This window comes from Capsicum annuum, chromosome 11, assembly GCF_002878395.1.
Source record: "Capsicum annuum cultivar UCD-10X-F1 chromosome 11, UCD10Xv1.1, whole genome shotgun sequence".
NCBI classification, from domain to species: Eukaryota; Viridiplantae; Streptophyta; class Magnoliopsida; order Solanales; family Solanaceae; genus Capsicum; species Capsicum annuum.
Genome location: NC_061121.1, coordinates 51,587,940 through 51,594,571, shown reverse-complemented (window position 1 = coordinate 51,594,571; position 6,632 = coordinate 51,587,940). Strand labels below are relative to the sequence as shown.

Genomic DNA, 6,632 nt, shown 5'->3' with positions numbered 1-6,632 from the left:
AGCCTCAGGATCCATTGCAATGTTACCTAAAACAAACCTAAAAAAAAACACAAGTTAGTTCAAAGCAACCTCACCTCACTCTTCACACTTGACTACCTCACACTTGATTTCTCAAGTATTGTAAATCTGCTAGCAACCTGTGAGAACTAGAGGGTGAGTCTACAATTTGGTCAGAATGGATTTTTGGTTCGAAGACTCAAATAATTATTGTACGTACTTGAATCAAGAATATCTATGATTTATAAATGAATAAAAAACACAAAAACAACACTAACAGGAAGAACGTATTCAAAGACTAATTTACAACTTAGTAGGTATTTACTAGTTGCCAATTAGTATACTAATCAACAAAGTTGAAACCAATAGAGACAAAGAAGAGAAACTAGGAATTCCAAGGTTTTGAGCCTTTTGGTGATGTGGCAGCTAACTATTGGTCGTGGAAATGTTGTTGAAGTTGAAGAAAATTTGTTCCAAGACTTTAGTGGTTCAATTTTCTCATTGGAAGAAGAAGTTTCGGCTATGGGTGCAGGCAAACAAGGTCTTATAATCTCCTTTCAAGATTCAAAAAGTTTTCACCTACTTGCACTCTTTTGGAAAAACAAGCTTTTTGGAATTCTTCTTCCCTTTCCCTTTTTGGACAATCTTGAAAAGTGACCTAACTTCTTTTAGGTAGTAAGGCTTTTTGGGATTTTTTTATTCTTTGCCCTTTTGGTGATGTCTTGGAAAAGTTTCCAATACAAACAAGAATCTACACTTCTTTCCCTTGAATTTTGGATCAAACAAGTCTTTCTTTGAAGCTTCTTCTTCACCACAACATAAGAACACAAGAACAACAACAACAGGCCGTCCACTAGTACCACAATACAACTTGAATTTTTAGCTCAGGATCTTTGATCTAGACACTATAAGTGTTAGAGAGAAATAATATAACACAAGAAACACCAAAAACACACAAAATACACCTATATCTAAGTTTAAATCTCGGCCTAGACTCAAGAACAACTACTACTTTTTTTTTATTTTCAAGTGGACTAGCCCAAGATTGGTTCCATAGGAATGAAACCAACCACAATCTCTGATGCCAAATGATATGGAACAACCTAACAAGCCCCAAAAAAATCCACAATAGAACCAAAATAGTCCACAATTGCACAAGAACAAAAGAACACAAAATGGCTTCAAGAATACACAACAAGCTAAGATAGAAAAGGATAACTAACTTGACATAAAGATTACACAAAACCTAGGAACTAAAGAATGTTTCAAACTTAAAACCCCCTAAAATTAATGTAAACTAACACCAAGTTCTTACTTGAACCCAAGAGGGACTCGGTTCACCTCAAGAACTCAAGTTTCTAGCCAAATGAACAATATAAGTGAAACCTACACTTGTGGAACCCTAATTTTGGTGGTCTACTCTCAAGAGAGAGGAATGATGTTCAAAATATTACAATCACAATAATAATCTAACTAGTGAAATAAGACTAAGGAGGTTTTACTTATAGTCTACTACAAAAGAGGTGGAAAATGACCTTTCTACCCTTAATGAAGGGGCAGGTTTAGAGTACAAAATAGGGGCTGCCTTGTGGTGTTTTAAGACACTTAAGGCACCTCTTCACACTTTAACACATGAACTCATTTGTATGGACTTAAGATATACTCACACACATCCATCTTTATGAACATGCTTTAAAGACTTTGTAGTTCCTGAGTTTGGCTTCTTGCGAATGGTCTTAAGGCCTTGACACCTATATCATCGTACTCATAATTTGTTAACCCTACAACTCTACTAATATGACTCATAGTGGGAACTTATGACTTTTAGGGTCCAATCATTGTCAACCTAACAACCATTTGGGCCATACACTGGACACCCAATGATTTGCACCCAACGACTCATAATAAGTCCTTACGGCTCTTAGTGAGCCACTCACACTCAGAGAAGAACTTAGTCACATACTTACTGATTTAGTTACAATTCAAGTTGAATGACTTGTCAAGACTCCCTGCGACTCGTTAGGGGAATCGTAGTGAGGATAAAATTTCCAAAATTTTCAAGGACCAAAAACTTGGGGTGTTACAGTAAGAGTTCCATGGATAATTTTACCATACAATGAACTGTTTCAAGGTATTCCATCTATTTTTTCTCAGTTTTTATTGGACCTTCTTGCTATTCATTTTGTAATAGTCTTTCTAGGCATCAAGTATGTGCTAGTTCCTATTTCTCTTCAAGAAGAACGATTCTTGTTCCAAATGATTTTTCCTAAGGACTATCATATGTTCTGTTGTGTATCTTGTTATGGCTATAAATATGTTATAAAAGAATATCATCACTTTTTTTAGCAACTTTTGGTTGATAGCCTTGAGAAGTTTTTAAGGAATGAAACACTTGATCTTTAGAACCAAATAGTCTCAACCTGAGTTTAGTAGCAATTTTGTAAGGCCAAGGGATAACTATTAAGAGGGCGTGGAGCCGTGGGCGAGCTTAAAGTACCATTGATGAGCGACCAAATATTAGAGATTGGAATAACTACCTCGAAACCATCAACAATAGTAGCATCATGAGATGAAGATCCTAGTTTGGAATATGAGCTCTCAAAACTTCGTGAAGCTAGTGAGTTAAGATTTACATACTTGCCCGGACATGAGGGCAAAGAAAAATTCATGGGTTATAAGGAAACTAGCCATAAATTACTTCTATCCATTCATTAGGAGGAATTGTAGAGGAGGAAACACAATAATGAGGGTACCCCATATGAACATAATGCAAGTTGGAATGACATACATGGTTTGATGTTGTTGTACCATAAATATTCATCAACTATCTTAATTATTTTTTTGCAAGAGAAAAATGTATATGTGCTATAAAGCATGATTATTCAAGAACTAATAGAAGTGTCAAAGGCTAAGGTGATTATTTAGTATTTTCTAAAGTACGTATGTTATTCTCCTTGTAGCATAGCATTTGCAACCTTGAATATGGGATCAGACTTTTGTATGTGCCCAATGAACTTGAATTTGGGTATGATACATACAAGTATTGTACTAAAGCTCTGTGGACTATAAGCCCAACTACAATATTAAGTCACATATATGTTGGTGTTTTTTTAATACTCTCTTCGTCCATTTTTACTCTGACCATAATTGAGAAAATAGACATTACCATCATTCCAGTAGACACACACTCTAATTTTTGTAAGAAATCCTTATTTTTCATAATTTTGTATCATTTTAGGTTGAGTATAGACACTTATGAGTTGCTGATTTGTAGTGTCTAAAGCTTGCTGAAAATTACATCTTTCTTCGCTTCAAGCCTATTGAGTTATTTTTTCATTTTATTGACCTATGTTGCTTCCTTTTATTCAAAAACCGTGAAACATTGATCACCTTTCATGTATGAATCAATAATATCTCTTCATCCTCTCAAGTTTAAAATACAATGCCTTCTTAATATAAGTTTTTTTTTATATCAATTCTTTGGTTTCTCTTGGTTATGTCTTCATTAGGAATGAACTTTTGAACTAACAAATAGGTTGATGTATGCTTACTTACAAGTCACAAACTAATCTTTAGGGGTGTAAACTGGTGTTTAACTTATACTCACATATTTGGGGATGAATGTAGTTGATATGCTGAATCATGCATATGTACAAGGAAGCAAACTATCAAATGTATTGGCAAAGAACTACACTTCTACTACCACTATAAGTCTATAACAACTAATATTAGTTGTTGTTTATCTACTATCTGTGTTTCCACATTTCTATTTGGATGTATGAAAGATGTCCTATTTAAATTTAATGGTCCAACTAGTCTGACCATAGTGAGAACAAAAACTCGCTACCATAGGTAGAAATTATTATTTTTCCAAACTTCAAATCATTTTGGGTTTGAACATAAACATATTTGGAAGTGCTGATCTGCATAGTCCTAAATAATCTGAAACTTACATATTTATCCCTTTTTGTCTTTTTCAATCTATACACGCTGTGGTTCTTTTTGTTGAGTTATTGGGTCTTTTTCCCTTCCTATCCTATGTGGATAAATGAAGCCCAATTTGGACCAACCCACTTTTGCCCATAGGCCCATTACTAGGGCATATATATTGATCTTTTTTAGGTCTTATTCACCATCATAAAAGAGTTTTTTAGAAGCCAAAGAGAGAAAAATAATGCAGATTTTCGCACCACAAATTTTATCCCCAACTGGCAACTTCAAATTGCGATTTCCACTTCGTTTCTTGTCCGATTGAGATGATTTTTGGACATCTTGTTCCTATCATCTCAACATTTGATTAGGAATTAATAGAGATGGATTTAATAGTCTGTATCTCCTATTGCTCATTCCTGACTAGTAGCTACATTTTGGTGCTTTCACTATTTTTATTCTCTAGTTTTTGGTGTTGTGGTTTATGTATTGTTGCTTGTTATTTGGCACTTGTTTGGTGGCTATTTTGGAGAACAATATTGTAAATCTTTGGTGATTATAGTGAAAGTTTAGTCCTATGATTTTTTTACTCTTCACACCGATTCACTCATAAACTAACTCTTTTTTCTCATCCTCAATGTGAGCAAAACTCCCTGTAAACAAGCTGCTAAGAGCATCGTCCACAACATTGGCTTTACCCGAGTGGTACAAAACACTCATATCATAATCCTTCAACAACTCTAGCCACCTTTTCTGATGAAGATTTAGATCTTTCTAGTTGAACACAAACTAAAGACTTTTGTGATCATTGAACGCATCAACATGAACCCTATTAAAATAATGCCTCCAAATCTTAAGGCAAAAATAATTGTTGTAAACTCAAGATCATGAGTTGGGTAGTTTTTCTCATGAGGTTTGAGTTGTCTAAAGGCATATGCTATAACTTTGCCCCACTATATTAACACACAACCAAGTCCAACTCTGGAAGTATCAAAATAAACTACCAAACCATTTGTGCTCTTTGCCAGACTCAAAATTGGAGCGGAGGTGAGTCGAGTCTTGAAATCCTAAAAACTCTTTGTCACAATAATTGGACCATTGGAATTTGACTTTCTTATAAGTTAGTTTGGACTTTGGATAAGAAATAAAGGAAAATCCTTCAAAAAATTGTCTATATCAACTGGGTAAACTAAGAAACTCTTAATATCTAATAGAGATATGGGTCTAGGCTAGTTCCTCAAGGATTTGGTCTTCTGAGGATCAACTCGAATGTCTTCACCAGAAATAAAATGACCTATAAATGCTACTAATTTCATCCAAAATTCACACTTGTTGAACTTAACGATAGTTGGTGATCTTTGAGAGTCTGTAAGACAATCCTCAAATAGTATGCATAATTATTATCACTTCGAGAATAAACGAGGATGCCATCTATGAAAACTATAATGAATATGTCCAAGTACTACTGGGTTCTGAAGGTTGTCGTTGGAATGTTACATTGTTTGACTCTTAGCTGATGATATTCGAATCAGAGGTGTCTATCTTAGATATATAATTGGCACTTTGAAGTTGGTCAAAAAGTCATCAATTTTGGGAATGGGATACTTATTCTTAATTGTGACCTTGTTCAACTGATGGTAGTCGATGCATAGTCTAAGAGAACCATCTTTCTTATGCACAAAATAAATTGGAGCACCCCATAGAGAGATACTAGGACTTATAATACCCTTGTCTAGGAGATATTTCAATTGTTTCTTTAATTTCTTAAGCTCGATTGGATCTATTTTATAGGGTAGAATTGAAATAGTCTGGTATCTAAAAGGAGATCTATTCTGAAGTAAATTTCCCGCTCGAGAGGAACTTTGGTTGATCTTTCAAAAACACTTTTGGAAATTATTTTACCATAGGAACTAACTCAAGACTCGGGGTTTTGTACCTTGAGTCCTTGACCTAAACAGGATGATAGATGCACTATTTGGAAATCATTTTTCTTACCTTAAGAAAAGAGACAAACCAACCTATAGGCACTAAGGTACTACCCTTCCACTCTAAGGCTGACTCATTTGGAAATTAAAATTGGACTACTATGTTTCTACAATCAACTGAGGCATAGAAAGAGTGGAGCCAATCAATACCAAGAATAACATCAAAATTTTTCATGTCTAACTCAACAAGGTCAGCTAAGGTAACTTTTTAGGATACTGTGATTGCACAATTTCTATATACCCATTTAGCTATGACTAAATTACTGACTGGAGTAGAAATTGAGAAGGGCTCTATAAGGATTTTAGGTCTGACACCAAAATCTACTACTATATAGGGGGTCACGAAGGAAAGTATTTCTCTAGGGTCTAACAATGCATAAACATGAATATGAAAAACTTGCAACATACTAGTGACTACATCAGGAGAATCCTCCTAATCCTGTCATATCTGGAGGGCATAGAACCTATTTTGAATTTTGTCCACTAGTTGCACGAGATGTGTCACCCTACTGAGTCGTGTGTTCTATTGGAGCTAATAAAGAGTTAGATTAACTTTGATGATGGGCATACTACCTCTATGTGAAGCCACTGGCATTCCCTTAATTTATGGGCTGACTTACCATACCCAAAATAAGCATCACTACACATCATACACTCATCCTTGTGGTTCCTACCATATTTTTGCAAATTGGGTTAGTACGAACACTATTCACACTATCC

General features: G+C 34.9%; 1 pseudogene; it reads left to right on the top strand.

Annotated features, from left to right (window-relative positions):
- Positions 1-414: 414 nt before the first annotated feature.
- LOC107846523 lies at positions 415-2,794 on the top strand (annotated as a pseudogene).
- Positions 2,795-6,632: the final 3,838 nt, after the last annotated feature.